Below are 18,124 nucleotides of genomic sequence, written 5' to 3'. Positions count from 1 at the left end.
TGAAGACCATGTTCTACAGATTGGAAATATTATTTTTTGGATTGAATGAATTTGGATATAGAAATAGTGGAATAATAGTTGAATACATATGAAAAACTATAATTAGATAATAACATCTAGGTGGATAGAGGCAGGAAACAAAAGAACAATAGTGACTTTTCCTGGCAGTTATATTAACTCAAGTAAAACTAAATTGCTATAACCACTACACTCCAATTATAGTGGCTCAATTACTATAAAAGTCTACTCCCTCTATGAAGCAGGTTTGAGGTAAACAGTACAGGTTTATAGGGCACCTCTGCTTATCACAACATTCAAATAGTAGGTTCCTTCTAAATAGTTGACCTGCCATGCTTTAGAGCAATGTTGTCATCTGCATGGTCATGGTTGAGTCACTACACTTCTTTCTGTGTTCCAACCAGGAAGAAGAAAGAGAATATAATGGAGACATACATGATCTCTCAAGTCCCAGAAAAGAATATGGCATGTGTCACTTCTGTTCATACTCTACTGATGAGAACTTGATCCTGTGACCACACATAATTTCAAGGCAGCAAATAAATGTAGACCAGCTGGGCAATTCTGAGGCTGGCTAGAATTCTGAGAGTATTAATGAGGAGAAGGGCAGATTTTAGCAAAGAGTTTATCGTCTCTGCTACACTTATCTATTGTCTTTCATACCTTCCTGGTCTGTATATCTTCAAATTTTTCCAAGTTTTATTACTTTCATGTGCTCATTCATTTCCTTAGTTAAAATTATCCATCCTATCCTGAATATTTTACCTGAGTGTATCAGTTAAGATTTAGTCAGGAGACGGAAGCCACACAAGCGGTCTGAACATGGAAAGTTTAATATTAATATGATTAAGCAGTAGCAGGATATTAACCAAGTAAGGGGTGAAGTCCAAAAAAAATGGAAATAGCAAATATGGACAGCAGCTATTACCTTTAGGTAGGGACAGAGTACCCACAGAAGATGCAAGCATAAAAGAGGCCCCATTACCTACCTCCTATCCTGTCCCCCAGTGCTCAGAATCAGACTTCATTAGGGAGGGTATGGCAGTGACCACTGGATGGCAGAGTTAGTTGAGGTGATACAGCTTCATGCTGTAGCTAGCATGAAACTGTCTGCCTGGCTCCCATGGAAACTACTGGGAAAGTTGCCTGCTTGTGAGCTCATAAAACTTACTAGGAAGCTTCTCTTGGGGCTGCTGGTAAAGCTTGCTGGAATACAAGTGCCACTAGATGTCCTCCACTCCACCAGTAGTCATGTATTAAGAGAAAGAATTACAAGCTGTACCAGAAGCAAGTGGAGAACACCTTCCTCCTACACCTTCTACCAAGAAAGACTTAACATCCTGCCAGCTGGTAAAGAAGATGCATTTCAAGGATTCAGCACCAGTATCATGAAACAGGGCAAAGAAATGTGAATTTGGAAGTGGAAAGGTACTAAACTGATGACTGACACAGTGGCTATGCTATGAAATTATTGTATAATGTGCCTGTTTTATCACAACAAAGTTCCTCTTTTTAGAACTGAATAGATGAAAACTACTGTAGTTCTTCTCACAATATAATCAAATAAAAATACTCCCCACAAATAAGGCAGCTTTTAATTCATGGATAATCTTCAATCTGAGAATTTGCCCTCTTACCTCCTTTAGTGTTCTAACAGCCCTCATCAAGTTCCTTACCCCTACGTACAGCAACTATGAAGGAAAATGTCAACTGAGAAGTCCATCTTCTTCTGGTCTTAGCTTAAAAAATATCTATAGTTTATGTTATCCCCTATTTTCACACAAGGCAGTGTCTGCTTCATAGGATTGCTTGCGACCATCTCCTCAATGACCCTGTCATTATCAGTGTAAGTAGTAAGGAAATGAAAACCAAAGCTGCAGATGTGCCCCTTGAGCCATCTGGCTCCCTTGGAAGGTAATTTACTTACCTAAAAATAATCACATGCATATGGACACCTCCCCCCTTACCCCCTTACCATAACATATTCCTAAAACTGTTAACATTCATCCCATTGAGTTTACAAAAAAAGCATTTCTCCTGTGCATACTGTTCTTTTGTTAATATTCATATGTGGCATCTCAAGAAAAGAAGCAACACTCACACATCCTAGGAAGCAGGAAAAATCTGTTGATTATTTTTTTTTTAATCAGAAGCATTCTTTTAGGCACATTCAATCAGTGGGTTTGTTTTTTTTTTTTTCTCAAGTAGCTGTAATAGTGCCACATTTTGAAGTAGCAATTTAGAGTTTGATTCCAAACTAATTTTTCATTTGCAGAGTTCTGAAAGATAGATTTCCAATAGGCTATGATCATCTTTGAAAATTTCTGGTTGTGTATAGCCCTGCCAACATTGAAAATTTGAATTTTCCAAGCATGGTGTTACAATCTGCCATCTAGAAAGAATAATAATGTAAGGCACACCCCAGGTCCTCATACATCATCCTTCGTTCCATTGTTTGGCTGAATAACATCAAAAACAGTTTAAAGTTGTGGGTGCAGTGCTGTCTACTACTCTAGTACTATGATTGTAAAAGCCATATCAGCCCAGAATTTCACTTCAGTAATCAGTGGGTAAGTTAACTCATTACCATATAACATCTTTATACTACAAAATGCTGATAGTGAATGCAGAGGTAATGCCTATGCATATTGAAGTGATCTTCATCAAATGGTGTGCTTGAGTGGTATGGGCTCATAATAATATGAGCATGCTTCATAAGACTAGATATATGTAGGACCACCCATGGGTAAGTTTCTGTTCTATGGGCTCAGTCTTGAATCTCTTAAGATTGAAGATATATGATATATAAATACCTAGGCCATTGCCTGTATTCCAAAATATAAGCTAGTTCTCTGTTAATAAAATCGGTTTAAGAAGGAAACTATTGATTTTATGCTAGTCTCCATAATTTTACCTGACTTACACCTACTCTAAATTATAATGATGCTTTTTTACATTTTTAACTTGTCAAAGTGTTTTTAAATAGCCTCGAAGTAAGAGCAAAGTGGAGAAACAGCTGTCCCTTGTTATTTTGTTTCCTGAATACAAATAGTCTTAAATTGCTGTAAATGGAAAGGTTGGAATGAATTCAAACACTGCTTGTTTAAATACACTCAGCCTGATGTTTGTGTGTTGGAACCTTTGGAGAGGGCAACACGAGAAAATGCTCCACATTAACTTGTCGCACATGACAATATACGGTTATGGCTTTTCTTTCGTTTGTTAGGTAGAATTGCTCCAGTATCATTAGGAAATGTTTGTGACAGTAAATCACAAGAGATTTGAATGAAGATATCTGAACAGCAACATTAACTCCTAAAACATTTAGTGGTAATTTTTATTTTAACTCCTCTTGGGAAAACAAAAACCCCTTTGGACTTACACAGTTAACGGAGTTTAGGAGGGTATTTCAGAGTTTTATATGTCAAGAAAGGAATGAATGGATACATCTAAGTCTTTGCTCTTTCCTTCTGGCTTCTGATCACTTGCCATTTGAGAAGTTAGTTAGTCATCTGTTTTTCCTCCAAAACTCATTAGTTTAAGGAAAGTCCTAGTCCCAGGATGTTCTCTATAAATAGAGCTTTATCTTACGGTTTTATTGATTGTATGGAATCAGAAAGATTGTTTAACAAACTTTTTCTTCTATATTTGAGTAAACAGCAGCTCAGAATGTTAAAGAAATTTAACCCTGGTCACACTTAGTGGCACAGTCTTAAATGAGTTTTTGGTTTTCAGAGTCACCATCGAGTATTTTTTATCATAAAATCCTTTTAATAACTCAGTTTAAAGAGTCTCTCTAGCCAGTGTACTACTCGACAGAATAAAAGTAGTGTACTTAGTCTGCAGAGCACGTCACTCAGCCACTTCTTCCAAATTCATTATTACTTTATTGTCTAATATTGTGGACTATTTTCCTAGTGGTCTTACCCACGAACTCTCACTGCCTACCTCATAACAGGAAAGCTTAGGGAAAATATTGTTACACTCAGCCTTTGTAGTTACAACTGCTATGATTTGACTACTTTACGGATTCTTGAAAGAATATATAGTGACAGTACTGAGCAAGTAAAAGGGAAGAAAAAGGACTAAGGATCGTTAAGAAATTAGACTTATTTGTTGAATCAAATAATAATAAACTGTGAGATGAAGGTCTTAAAATAAAGACATGTACATAGAAGAATAAACTGTTCTCTATCCCTTCCACACATCTAGATGAGGAAAAAAGGTAAAATTATGTTATGAATTTGGATAAATTGGTAGCCCTTTCCTTGAGTCTCAATTTCTATTACACTGAGTGGCTGGGAGGACTAAATGAAATAATCTATAAGGCCTCTGTCCAGCACAATGGCAGCACATGCACAGGTGTTCAGTAAATGATTCCTATTTTTATTTTATTTATGTATTATCATTTATATTTTATGATAATATGTTTTATCAAAATATTATTTTAATTAGTTAAATTATTTAAGTTAATACAACTTAATTCATACTGTTCTCCCTTCTAAACACTACATATATATATATATATAATTGGATAGTAATTGTATATATAACTACACATAATTATGTAGAGAATATTGTATATTATATACATATAGTATATAATGTATAATTATATTTATAATTGTCTAATTCTCTTTTATTTATTCTGAGTACTAATTTAATGTTCACTCTACAGTGTGGAAGGATAACAAACAATAAAACTTATTAGTATACTAAAATGAGTAGAGCACATAACAAGGTGTGTATTACTAAAAGGCATGAGCTATATTTGAAAATTCACTGACTAATTAAGTTCTTAGAGGCACTCTCCCATTATTAGGTGATCATTTCCTGGGATCTTTTAAACATCATAAAATATTCACTTTCACAACAAAAATCCATGTTTATAGGACCTCTGTTTCCACATAACTGACAAAATATATCTAAGTATACCCAATCACCTTGATATGCTTATCGTCCTTGATTGCCTACATTGTTCCTGACCCTTATATAGTCCAATGGCTTTTGAATAAGCTTCACATGCCCTTCCTGTCAAAATACAGAACTTTTGGTACCTCTTCTCGCAGAGAAACAAATCATCTTTTCCCTTGTACAATTCACTACCCTTGAGCCCCTCCTTTGCACCTTTTTCTAGACTGCCTGTCATCCTAAGACTTTTCCCTAAATGCATCTCCTAGTTCAGCATCCCCTCTTTTTCCTCTTAGCCCACAAAAAGACTGAGTCTCAATTTCTATTACACTTCTATTAAGACCCTCCCTTAATCTTGCCTTCCCAGATCACTTTCCCTTTTCATATCTTCCCATAACCCCGCCCCCCCAAACTCATTTAGTCTATATTTGCAGTTTCTGCTTCCTCAGCTTTCATACGCAGCCTGCTCTAAACTTCTTTTCTCTCCGGTCAGTACTGAAAATGTCCTCTCAAAAGTGCTACTTATTGCTAAACCCAGTCATGTATTTTCAGACGTTTTATCTTAGTTGATGTCCTGGCAGCATTTCATGACATCTCTTCTTTCCTTCTAAAAAATCCTCCTTTGCATGATTCTCCCTGCACTTGATCCTCGTTCTCCTCCTCCATCAATTCCTGTCTTGGTTTCTTCTCAAATTCTTTTCCCTTCACCACCTTTTAGATGCTTTGTTTCCTATGGCAACATCCTTAGTCATCTTCATTTTCATGTATAATGAGGAGCTTTCACAGATACTATGTCTTCAGTTCTGGCCTCTCTTTTCTGAAGTCCCAGCATAAATTTTTCCAATGGTTTCCAGAACAGTTTCCTGAACACCCACAACTCAATCTGTCTCCTGATGCATGCTCTTCCTTCAGTATGCACCATCTTGGTTATTGCAAGAAATATTTGTATATTTGTGGACCTAAGCCATTGTAACATTCATTTCTTTCCTCATCCTCCCAACTGACTATCCTCTATCAGTTCTGTCAATCACCTCAGAAACATTTGTTACTTGCATTCCCTAGACTCAGTTTTTGCTGATATTATTCTAATTCTTTATAGAGTTCTTCTTGCTTAATGTTTTTTCTTTTCTAATCCAGCTTTCATAACTCTAACAGAATATTTTATCCAAAGCAATATCTAATATTATCTCCTACTCAGAAAACATTTGTTTGTTCCTTATTGCTTACATAATAAAATACAATATTTTTAGCATTTTCCACAATCTGGACTTTGTCACATCCCACGTCCTCCAGGCAGTCCAAGATTTTTCAAAAATGTTCTCTCCTCTATGACTTTGCTTATGCTGTTTCCCTTCTCTGCCTACTTATTCTACTCATACTTCCAAAATACAGATCAAAAGTCATACCTTGGCATAACCCAGTTAGAATTATTCTCGTTATCTTATAGTTATTCTTGCTAACACTCATCACAGTGCATTTAGGTCTTCTTCAATAGATATGGAGCCCAATTGCTACATGTTATATATAAAATAACACCTAGAGATAGACATTGCATACATTTAGAAGCATCTTGGTCAAAAATATCCTAGTAGGTTAGTAGGAATGGGAGGGTCTTTTTTTTTTCTAAATCATAACCTTTCTCTCAATGCTATTTTTATATGCAATAAAATGAATATTTTCAAATTAAAAATATGCAATTTTGTAGTATGATAAGTCCAATGATCTATTTAAAGAACTTTGAAAACACATTTGCTGATTTTAACAAATCTACAAGGCAGGCTTAGCACATAAACAATATGGATTATTGTGAAAAATCTACTAGAATATCTAAAGGTGTGAATTTGTATAGGGTTATATTTTTAGGCATAACATTACATAATGTCTTTCTTCTAGAGAGAAAAAAATGAGGCCTATATTTTAAGTTCCTTTAAAAAGTCTATAGTATTAAATTGATCAGCTTTTCCCCAAGACTCAACTCATTGTAGCACACCATTGTAGTCATTTGTTCCTGTTTCACTTTTTAAAATTTATGTTATCTATCATTCCATTTTCAAACATTTCTCCTTTCTTTAGCACACATATCTATGTGAGATAAAAATTATTAATAGCTTCTCATTATTCTCTTAAAGCATCACAAACAAGAATTATTATTAGGATGCTTTGAGTTATATTTCAAACAAATTCCAACATAAATTGCCTTAAACTTCTTAGAAGACTTACTTAATCATGTACCTATAAAGGAAAGAATTTGTCTTGGCAAAATTAGCTAAATTTTGTGCTGAATGGGTCAACACAAAACCTACTTTGTAGCCAGGGGAATACCACGTGCTGACTGGCTCAGGCCAAGATTACTGGAATTTACTGGAACAGAAATAATACTTATTTGTTTAGACTAGTCAAAGCAATCCATGAAATGGAGGAAGAAAGAAGAAATCAATCCCTTTCAAATTACATGATTGCTATACATGAGAGGAAGGTTGAAATTAATAAAATGAATGTTGGGATGACAAGTACAATGACCACCAATAAGATTAATTAATAACTTTGACTTCATTTAATGCTTTCACTCTGAAATGGTCTACATAAGACTGAAAATATTTAACACAAATCAATGAATTAATTAAAGTACTTCCATATTATATCCAAAGAAGGTAAAGACTTATTGAACTAATTTTGAATTTAATGTGTCTCTAAATAAGCATACATTTGAGGACTGTTGGATATTATGTCAGACTATTTCCTGCTCTCCATTAAAATCAATATTAAGTTATAGAACACTTATTAATGGCAAGGATTACAGAATTTATATAAGCCTCGGTCTTTGCCCTCAAGAAATTAACAACTTTAATTGTAGAGACAACATCTAAACACATAAAACAATTGAAAAATGCCACCATTTAATGCATCATAAAGTGCTATATAAAATGGTGATACAAGATTAATGCTCTCTCAAGAAATAAAAGTGTCTTTGTTGACTAGATGTAGTGGAGGTAGGCTTCTAGAAACATTGGGGAATTGATATGATCTGGAAGGATGATACAATTTGGATAAGTAGAAAATAGGCAGAAAAATCTATTAAAGGTAAGGAAAAGCTAAACAAGTACAAATGATTATGGCAGGTGTTCACAGGGTATGAGTGCATGTGGAAGTGGGAAAAGATGAAACAGGGAGGTGGCAGAGAACAAGATGGCTGCCTGAGAAGGAAATCTTTGACATTACTGTTAGAGGGCATTTTATAGCTAAGGTGAGGATACATTTTACCTCAAATTCTAGCACAAGGATAGGTTTCAGAAATATAAAATTTGAGCAGTCATAATCTGAGGGAAAACTTGATCAAAGCAGTAGTTTTTCAAAGATGTATCAGTCAGACTCATACAAATTCAGACAGAAAGGACAAAGAGCTAAACTAAAGTTCACTTTTTGGGAGAAAGCACATATTTCCTAAATCCATGTAACAGGAAAGCATGAATGCAAGTGTCTTATCAAAAAAATAGTTTCAGGGAACACCTTGGTGGCTCAAGAGTTTAGCATCTGCCTTTGGCTCATGGCATGATCCCGGAGTCTGGGATTGAGTTCCATGTTGGGCTTCCTGCATGGAGCCTGCTTCTCCCTCTGCCTGTGTCTCTGCCTCTCTCTGTGTGTCTCTCATGAATAAATAAATAAAATATTTAAAAAAATAGTTTCAGGGCCAAGAAAGTGCAGAAATGAGTGGGACTTTTTAACTTTTACAAGGTATGGGATCTTGAACAAGTAATTTACCTCTTGAGATTTCAGTTCCAACATTTGTAAAATGAAGGTGACTTCAAATTCCTATCAGGTCTGAATAGATAGTCTGAAGATGTCACATAGGTCAACAAAATAATTTCCTTTATCATCTTCTTTTGCTGATTGAGAAACAGGTGGCAAAGTTTGGAAGGATCACATTTGTAGTGCCCTCCTCCCAAAACAGGCTAGTATGTAGTAAAGTATGATTACCACAACTTATCAGATATTTCAGCAAAATTAAAAAAAAAAATTTAAGGTTTGTGGCATAGAGTGTTTTGTCTGATATTTATGAGGAAATAAATTATTTAAAATACATAATGCTATCTGGAAACATAAGTGTTAAGAGAAGACAACAACCATCTTCAGTGAGAACTTGATTGGTGTTGTATGGATACATTTAATGGAGACGCCAATTATACATTGACATGCTGCTGAAAATATACCACAAGTAAACTCACAAAGAAAGTTATCTGCATCCCATGGTTGCACTTAACTTGTACCCCTGGACACTTAGGTGCGGTCCTCTGTTCTCATACATCCATTCAGTTCTTCCCTTCTCCCTTATCTCCTCCTTTCCTTCCTCTTTCTCCTCTTCATCTTAATCTTGTATACTTGTAAATGCACACACAGGCACACCCACTCCCAAAAAAACACAAATTTTAAATCCAATTCTTTCAATTAGTTAAAATTAATTGAAAGTGCCCACTATGTCCTGGTGCTGGCTAGATTTAGGGGTCCAAAGATAGTAGCATTGTTACTATTGTCTTCTTTGTAGTAGAACTATCCAAATACCCATTGGGCATTTTGTTATAGTATTTATCCAGATTATGAATTTAGTCTACACTGCTCATTATATGACCTCCTCAAGGAGAAAATTTGTATATATATGTAAACACATGCAATCTCTTCATTGGCCAAGCATTCCATTCTTCAAAGTATTGAGATAATCCCATTAGTTAGCTACAAATAACATTTTGTTTAAATTTGTGGTGGCTGTTTACAGAATTCTGAGGGACCAAAAAGTGAAAAATAATTTTTAATATTTATTGGAAATATTCAACTAAGTCTATACATCCTTATAAAAGTAAAAGAAATTATGTTTTATATGTCAAAAATAATAAGAAACCATTTTTACAATGATTGTCAGTATACATTACAAGCTTCTTAGCACAAATAAAACTCAAGAAACATAATACATTGACCACAAAAACAAGTTACTTTTCCTTGAAAGCTTAGAGCACTGGTACTTATCTCTTCTAAATCTTAAAACTTATTTGAAACAATGAAAATTAGGAATATGCATGAAGTTTTCTAAAAATAATCTTGAGAAGCTGTTTTTTAATAGAACAATATTGGTAAAGCTTAATAGAAATTTTTAGTGTTACATTGTATGTGATATATAAGTGAGTCATTTTTAAAATAAGGAGGGGGTGCCAGGGTGGCTCAGTTGGTTGAGTGTACATCTAACCCCTGATTTCAGATCAGGTCATGATTTTAGGGTCTTGAGATTGAGCCCTGCCTCAGGCTACATGCTCATTGGGGAGTCTGCTGGAGGTTCTCTCTTTCTCTCTCTCCCTCTACCCCTTCCCCCATGTTGCTCTCTCTTAAATAAATAAATAAATATTTAAAATATAAAAATAAAATAAGGAGAAGCTTCTATGAATGTACACACAAACATATATATATATATATAAACACAATAATACATTGTAAGTCATTAATAGATATAAGCATTGAAACATACATATGCAGTTATTTGTTGAAGAATGATCATTAATATATATGGTTTGTTTGATAAATACTGCAATGCTTCTTAGTTGTATTTCTCCCATAACCACATAATTTGCATTTAAAATGTTAATTTCTTTTTGAAATATAGGGCTATTCATGAAATGCAGGCCTTTTCAGGGTTTTCCATATCGTCAGTACTTTCTCAAGTCTGTTGATAAGCTTTTCCAATACAGATCTAATCTTTGTTCCTCACTTTCATTCATTTAAACTAGTTTTTGAAAATTCATGGTTCCTAAAGAATAAGTTATGTTTTTATCTCTCTTTCTCTCTCTCCCTCTACCCCTCTCCCCACGTGCTCTCTGTCTTGCTCTCTCTCTCTCTCAAATAAATAAATAAATCTTTAAAATATAATAATAAAATCCAAGACCAAGCACACATAACATTCGACTTTTTGGCTTATGAGAAGTTCTTCTGAAAAAGCATGAGTAGACACTTGGAATTCTTGAATTTGGAACCAATGAGACTAACTCAGGGTTAGTTCTGGAATCAGCTTTGCTCCACTTGATAGATGAGATATAGGAACAATTTCTTATATCTTATAAGTAGTAATGATGTACAATTTGAATGTTTTTAATTATTACTTGTATTTGCTTAATATTTATTTGAACAGGAAATATAGCTATTCAAAATAATTTGTTATATGAATGATTAAATCACTTTGAAGATGTCATTAATACATTATATCTTAGTAGCTATCAGTGAGGGATATCTTATATGATCTTCTACTTCAGTTTGGCGTGAAATGTTTCTATTGTTTTTTTCTAGTTAAATATTTTATGAGATTTTTTCCTATGTGTCAGATATTGAATTCTTCCCAGGGCCATATTAGATTAAAAACAAATTCTCTGCCACCACTACCATCTTTAGCCCTTACATCCCTGACTTTGGCCCTTTTATGAGTGAACTATTATCCTCTTAACGGAATACTTTGCTCGTTATTTTTAAACAGAGTACTAATATGTTAGTGTAAAGTCTTAAATATTTAAGAAATTATTTGGGGTGGAGAAAATATTGACTGTTTTTAATAGCTTCATTTTGTTAAGCTTTTTACTTGTATTTTGTGTTTTCATTTTTAGATAATCCACATAACTTTGTATTTTCTCTTAAAGAGTCCAAATAATTTATAATTTCCCCTTTGATTTTCACTTGATCCATGGGTTGTATATTACTTAATTTCCAAATATTTGGAGATTTTCTAGATATTTTTCTTTTATTGATTTCTAATTTAATTCCATTATGGTCAGAAAAATTATGGTATAAGTCATGAATCCTTTTGAATTTATTTAGAAATACACTATGAACTAGGATATAGTCTATCTCAATAAATGTTCCTTATATTATTGACAAGAATATTTATTCTGCTTTTGGGTAGAGTATTCTAAAAATGTCAATTATATCAATTTGGCTGATAGTATTATTCAAATCTTAGTAATTTTCTGTCAAAATGTTCTATCAATTGTTAAGAGCAATTATCTGACTCTAATTGTGAAATTGTATATTATATTTATTATGTTATGTTTTATTATACAACAAAATGCCTTTTCTCTTGTCAGATGTTACCAAGTTAGTATTACCATCTACATGCATGGCATTTGGAAAGTGCATTTTTATTACAATGTTTTACTATAGTTTGCCATGCTGCAGCTTATCACTCAAGCAACTTTTTAAAACCAAGTAAAAGTGAGTTGAAGAAGATTGATCTTATTTTACACTAAATATTGTAGTTGATACATAATTTAAACACTTTAGATTTTTAGAATATTTAAGATACTACCTAATGCATATACTAAAAGGCATTCATTGTTCTAAGTGACTTCAAATAAATCATTAAGCAACTTACGAGAAGATAATCAGAATCAACTACCTAAATCGGCATTTAATCTATATAAATAAAAGTATTTATACTAAAAGAGTTGGGATATTTTAGAAATATTTTATATCCCAAAGAGCTAAACCATTTTAACATGTTCTTACCATTTTATACAGTTATTTATAAACTTTTTCTATTTTTAAAAGTTCCAAACTTAACAGAAAACTTCAAATAGTGAAGTTAGTTCACATATAACCTTCACTTGGACTCACAAATTAATATTTTTCCAGGCTTATTTTAACATCTTCTATTCATGTATATTATTAATATATTACTGTTGTTGACTCATTTGATGGCAAATTTTAGACAATATATCCTCTTTCTCTAAATAATTCAAAGGTTATCTCCTAAGAACAAGTATAATCTGTTTCACAGCCACAAGGTAGTCAAATTCAGGATATTTAACATTCATGCTATACTGTCCAATATACAGGCTGTATCTACAGTCTGTCTGTTGTCCTAATAATATATCTTATGACATTTTTTTTCCATCTAAGATCCACTTGAGGATCAGACTTTGAATTTAGTTGACTTGTCTCCTTAGTGTTCTTTAATTTGGAGGATTTTCCACGCTATGCATGCAGTATTCTTAAAACTAAGGAAGCAATACTTTTTACCTAATGCAATGTGGATATACATGCTGTACAGTATTCAAAAAAATAGCTTAAATATACTTCTTGAATTTGGCATAAAAAGGCCACATACTTTTTGGAATAAAAGAAAGTCTAGCATTTCCAGTAGTTAGAATATGTTCTGAAAAGGGATATTTCTAGACTTTTAGAGCATTCAATAATGGACCTGCCATGGTATCTTATGAGAAGTCAATCCTTTTAAGCTCCTGTCAAAATCACATTGTATAAATCACCACATAAATGAAGTTACTCTATAATCACTGGGGATAGTTTTTAAATCATTGCATTTTTAATTCATTTTTAAAAAATTTTAAGCATCCTTTGCTGATCTATATCCAGAAATTGTAACAGGGCTGGTATGGCATTGTTGTTTTAGTGTTATGGCTCTGGAGGCAGACGTATTTTTAATTCTTACTCTACTCCTTACCAGCTGGGGATTGTTGTATGGGTACTTCAAAATCATTAATTTCAGTTTCTTCATCTGTAAATATAATGGATAAAAATAGTATCTCCCAGTATGACCTTGTGCACTGAGTGGCACTTGGTATGTGTTCAATAACCATTAGCTATTATCAGCTTATAAAACCACCAAACTAAGGTCATTTCTTAAATATTTGAACATTCTGCTTTCCTGTGACTAAAAGCCACCATGTACACAATCTACATTTTCCTTAATGTAAAATGCTTTAAAAGATGACATCATTAATACATGTAAATTGCAGAGCATAGGAAAATTGTCACCCAAATAATTACTTTTGAAAATATAAAAAGGAAAAAGTCTCACAGCAAGAATTCTCCAAACACAAAGAGGAATTAAATGTTAAGAATCAAAATGAAAATTAAATAAAAGTATTTCATGGAACACATATGTTAAGCACTTCAGGAATTCAATGGGACACAAACCTTGGACACGTCCATGATATAATTTAAAGACTAGTTGATGAAATAAGACACACAGGAAAATATAAGAATTCATTGAGTTAATATTGCTAAGAAACCTAATTGAATGTGAGTGCTACACAGCAATGATTGCTACAAAATTTGAACAGAGGTGATGCCATCATGGATATAATACTAAAGAAAAGGCTAGACAGAGGGATTGGGGAATTGCTTTGGACTTTGAAAATAGGTAAGATTCCAATAAGAGGGAAAAGGAAGAAATTAGAAAAGAATGGGTACCTGGTATTCCATTCAGGGGAATAAAGACACATAAACACACACACACACACGCACACACACAAACACACACACACTAGACAGACACAAGGGAATAAATCAGTCCACTTCGAGTAAAGCATTTGTTTTGGTAAAAGTAGCTGGCGATATCGGAGAATAGAACTGATCCAGATTTGAAGGGATCAATACTTCATTGTGTAGACAATCTACTAATTGAAAATTCTGAGGAAGGAAAATGTCATCACGCACAGTTCCGGAGTTGAACACCTCCAGAGTTTTTGGTTCAAGTCTTGCTAAAATAAGAAAAAGAAATATTGTAATCAGAGCTCAAATATTCCAAGAGGAATTTAGAGACAAAGGGGCAGGATTTGGGAAGCCCCAGGTAAAGAAGTAGGAATTATAGAACAGCATTCATAATAAATACATTCCACTAGGGGCCCCTTTTTTGCTTGGGGCCTCTCTAATTAAGAAAACCAACTCCAGCTTTTTTTTTTTTTTCTTTTTGGTGACACTCCCCCAAGATTTTAAGTCCCTGAAGGAAATGTCTCTCAATGGTCAGATATAAACCACATGCCCACTCCTTGGCTATATCTAAGTGGTGAGTAGAAAGCTCTGATCCTTTCTCTTACAGTAGTAGAAGGAAAGCAGCTGGATTTCCACAGTAACAAGGCTACACACAGTGAGTAGAGATAATTTTCTAATAGACATAGGAGTGTGGTTAGGAACGGAGGAGGGGTGATATAAACCAGGTAGCCAAAAAAAAAGGAAATGTGTACAACATCATAAAAACAACATTTTAGAGAACTAAGATCTTGTAGCACTGTGCATGAGCCATTGGATTAGAGAACAACCAGATAGAAACAGACTTGTACTATCCCAGATACAGGATAATATTCTGAACTCAGACACATGTGACCCCAGATGACAGAGCTTCTGATTTCCATACACATATTTCTAACACTCTGCTGTGCACCTGAACAGAATTCCTCTGCATTTTTCAATATCCCTAAAATTTGGTCTTTATCATTGATATAAGCTTAAACCACAAATATGAAGTGAGAAGCAAGATGGAAGATATGGAATGCATAGTTGCAGCAAAACTGCTTTAAATTGGCCAGCATTCATAGAATTTGTTTGGGTGAGGGCCAGTAAATTGCTTTTTTGGTGTTGTTAGGAGAGAACATTAACAATTCTGACATCCTTGTCTTCTCTTTTTACTGTACATGTAATAAATCCAATTTCATCAGCCTTAAAAGTGCTAATAAAAGATAAATGGTAGCTTTGTAAAAGACACCACATAGGAACATATAACAGAAAGGGCCACTGATGTTTCTTTCATGCCACTTAATTCAGCTCATATGAGAAAAAGGAGGATCAGACATTTCTAAATGCTCAAGATGGAAGGACATCTTTCATACATAAATCTAAAAATATTTTCTTAAAGCAAATTAAAAGTACAATTTCATACAAATTTGGGTCTGGCAGCTAGCTGGAGCAGAAGCTGGCTATTTGCTGCAGCTGATGCCTATCAGACTCAGGCGCAGTACATACCAGCTGAAGTCTGTCAACAGGGAGCCCAGCATAAGGGCAACATGATAGTCAAAACAGGATGAAACCACAGTCTAAACAAGATGACGTGAGCATTTGTGCAATTAACAGCATCAGCAAAAGGAAAGTTGTGTTTGGAATAGTCTGCCAGGAATCCCAAAAAGGCAGAATGCTTATTTTGCCACAATAATGTTATGTTATATCTGGCTAAATAGAATCAACGGCATGATGGGAAATTCTGCATAGACCATGGTAAGGGGTAGAGGAAAAGCTGATGGCAAAGTCTTAAGACTGAAAACCTTACCAGAGCTGTTGCTACTGTAAACAGAACCCACTTCAGACCTAATATTCATTCCATTACTCATCTGTGTGTCGAGACTGTCTGTTGGCTGCTAACTTTGTGCCAGGCACCGTATGGGCTTTTCAGTATTCATTATTTGATTTAATTTTTAAAACAATGTGTGCGGTCCACATTATTAATCACATTTCACAGGTGAGGACAAAACCACAAAGGAACAGTGTTAAACACCGCTCTAGTCGAACCCCCAAGAGCCGTTAGACAAATCTAAGCTGAAATACCAGTTCTGCTGTGCATAAACTCTAGGGATTTTATGTAAACCACTTTATTTTTCTGGACTTGTTAATTCTTAAATAAAATATAAACTTCGGACATGTATGAGGGTTAAAAGATTGTTTACTTCTCTTCATACGATGCTTGATATGATGTATTCAATAAATGGTGCAATTGGTATTATTGTGGTTATTAGGAGTAGCATATTAAAGGTGTATAAAGGTTTATACATATGTCCTTGTTTATGTAATTTTCACAGAAATTTCGATTGCTAAGAATACTTGTAACTGGGTGATGGGCATTAAGTGAGGGCACGTGATATAATAAGCACCAGATGTTATATGCAACGGATGAATAACGAATTCTTCTTCTAAAACTAATGATAGAGTATATGTTAATTAATTGAATTTAAATAAAATAACATTTTTTTTAAAAAGAACGCTAATAATTGAAGCTGGTAATTTTATAGTTGCTAACCACGGGCACCATGCTAAGGATCTTCTCTGCATGGTCTCATTTCATTGTTTCAGTTCTATATGAGTGAGTTATTATCTGCATCTGGCTGCTCAAGGACAGAGGCCATGGAGGTTTTGATCCCAAGCGGTAATTTTACTTCAGAGCTTCTCCTTCTCCAACCCAATGCTCATTCCACCTGTCTATTCTTTCCATAGATTTAAAGGTAACAAAATAGATAACATTGTCTACTCCTAATCTAGCAAGCAGAAGGTGAGTCAACCTTTATAGCATTTTCACTTGACATACAGAAGTATCTTATAATTAGTTATATTTGTTTCTTAAATGCCATCAATTACAGCCTTTGCTCACAATTGTCCTTGATGATTTTTAATGTAATATTTTTTAAAATACACAGTATTTACTAATACCAGGTTTTATTCAGAATCTGCTTCCAGAAGAAGCTTTGAGAGGTACCATATGACTCCAAATAGAGTACCAGGGCATCCATAGTGCATTATATTGTTGCTGTAGTAAATATTTTATGAGTTTTAACGAGAAATTTAAAGCATTACTTCCTCTTGACAGGAATGCAGGGGCATTGACCTCTGTGGTTAGTAACATTTTCCTTAGTTCAGTTTCCTTAGCTACTTCTTGAGGACACAGTTATAATTCCCACTACATTATATTTGTATTCCTACTGAACTCATCAGATTTGCAAGATTTTTAAATCAAAACTTTTGTGATGGTTTAAAGGTTTGGTGAACTTTATCTTCTTCATGTGTCTAAGACCTTGCTGCTACTTGAAAGCAGAATAAACATCATCTGGTGGCTTATTAGAAATGCAAAATATAGGGCCACACTCCAGATCTGCTGAATTAAAACCTGCATTTTTCCAAGATCCCCAGTTGAATTGTCTGGACACTAATATCTTAGAAACATTGTTCTAGAAACTACAAGCAATAAAAATCTATGATTTTGTTGGACATAATTTTGATGTATAATGAGAATAGGAATATTCAGCATACCCTAATCTTGAAGCAAGTTTGACTGCAGGAGAAAAAAGAAGAAAAACAAAAAAACCTGATATCCTTTCAGGTGCAGAAAATATAGTAGTATTATTGAATCGTATCATCTACTAAGTCTAGAAGTTATAAATTTAATGGATTTAGGTTATTTTATTGACTTGGTGAAGTTAGTTTCTTTACAAGTACTGTGGCTCCTTGTTGCTAAGGGATTTTGGCATCTTTGTTTGTTTGTTTGTTTCCCCAACACTTACATTAGTTGTATAAATAGCATGCTTATTTGGGGTTAAAATGCTTCATGTAACATTGTTCAGAATTGAGTAAGCATGAGTTAGTTTGGATGCAACTGTTACAAATGTTACTA

General features: G+C 34.0%; 1 protein-coding gene and 1 long non-coding RNA gene across 18 annotated transcripts in view; both read left to right on the top strand.

The window, feature by feature from the left end:
* Window positions 1-18,124, top strand: part of ROBO2 (roundabout guidance receptor 2) — a 1,635,491-nt gene that overhangs the window by 854,158 nt on the left and 763,209 nt on the right. The window lies entirely within an intron of this gene.
* Window positions 461-18,124, top strand: part of LOC140621468 (uncharacterized) — a 139,197-nt gene continuing 121,533 nt past the window's right edge. The window contains exon 1 of the long non-coding RNA XR_012021181.1: window positions 461-1,446. This is a non-coding gene — a long non-coding RNA (uncharacterized lncRNA). The remainder of the gene's footprint in view (window positions 1,447-18,124) is intronic.

This window comes from Canis lupus, chromosome 30 (assembly GCF_048164855.1).
Source record: "Canis lupus baileyi chromosome 30, mCanLup2.hap1, whole genome shotgun sequence".
NCBI lineage: Eukaryota > Metazoa > Chordata > Mammalia > Carnivora > Canidae > Canis > Canis lupus.
The sequence above is the reverse complement of the archived record's forward strand: the minus strand, read 5'-3'. Positions and strand labels throughout refer to the sequence as shown.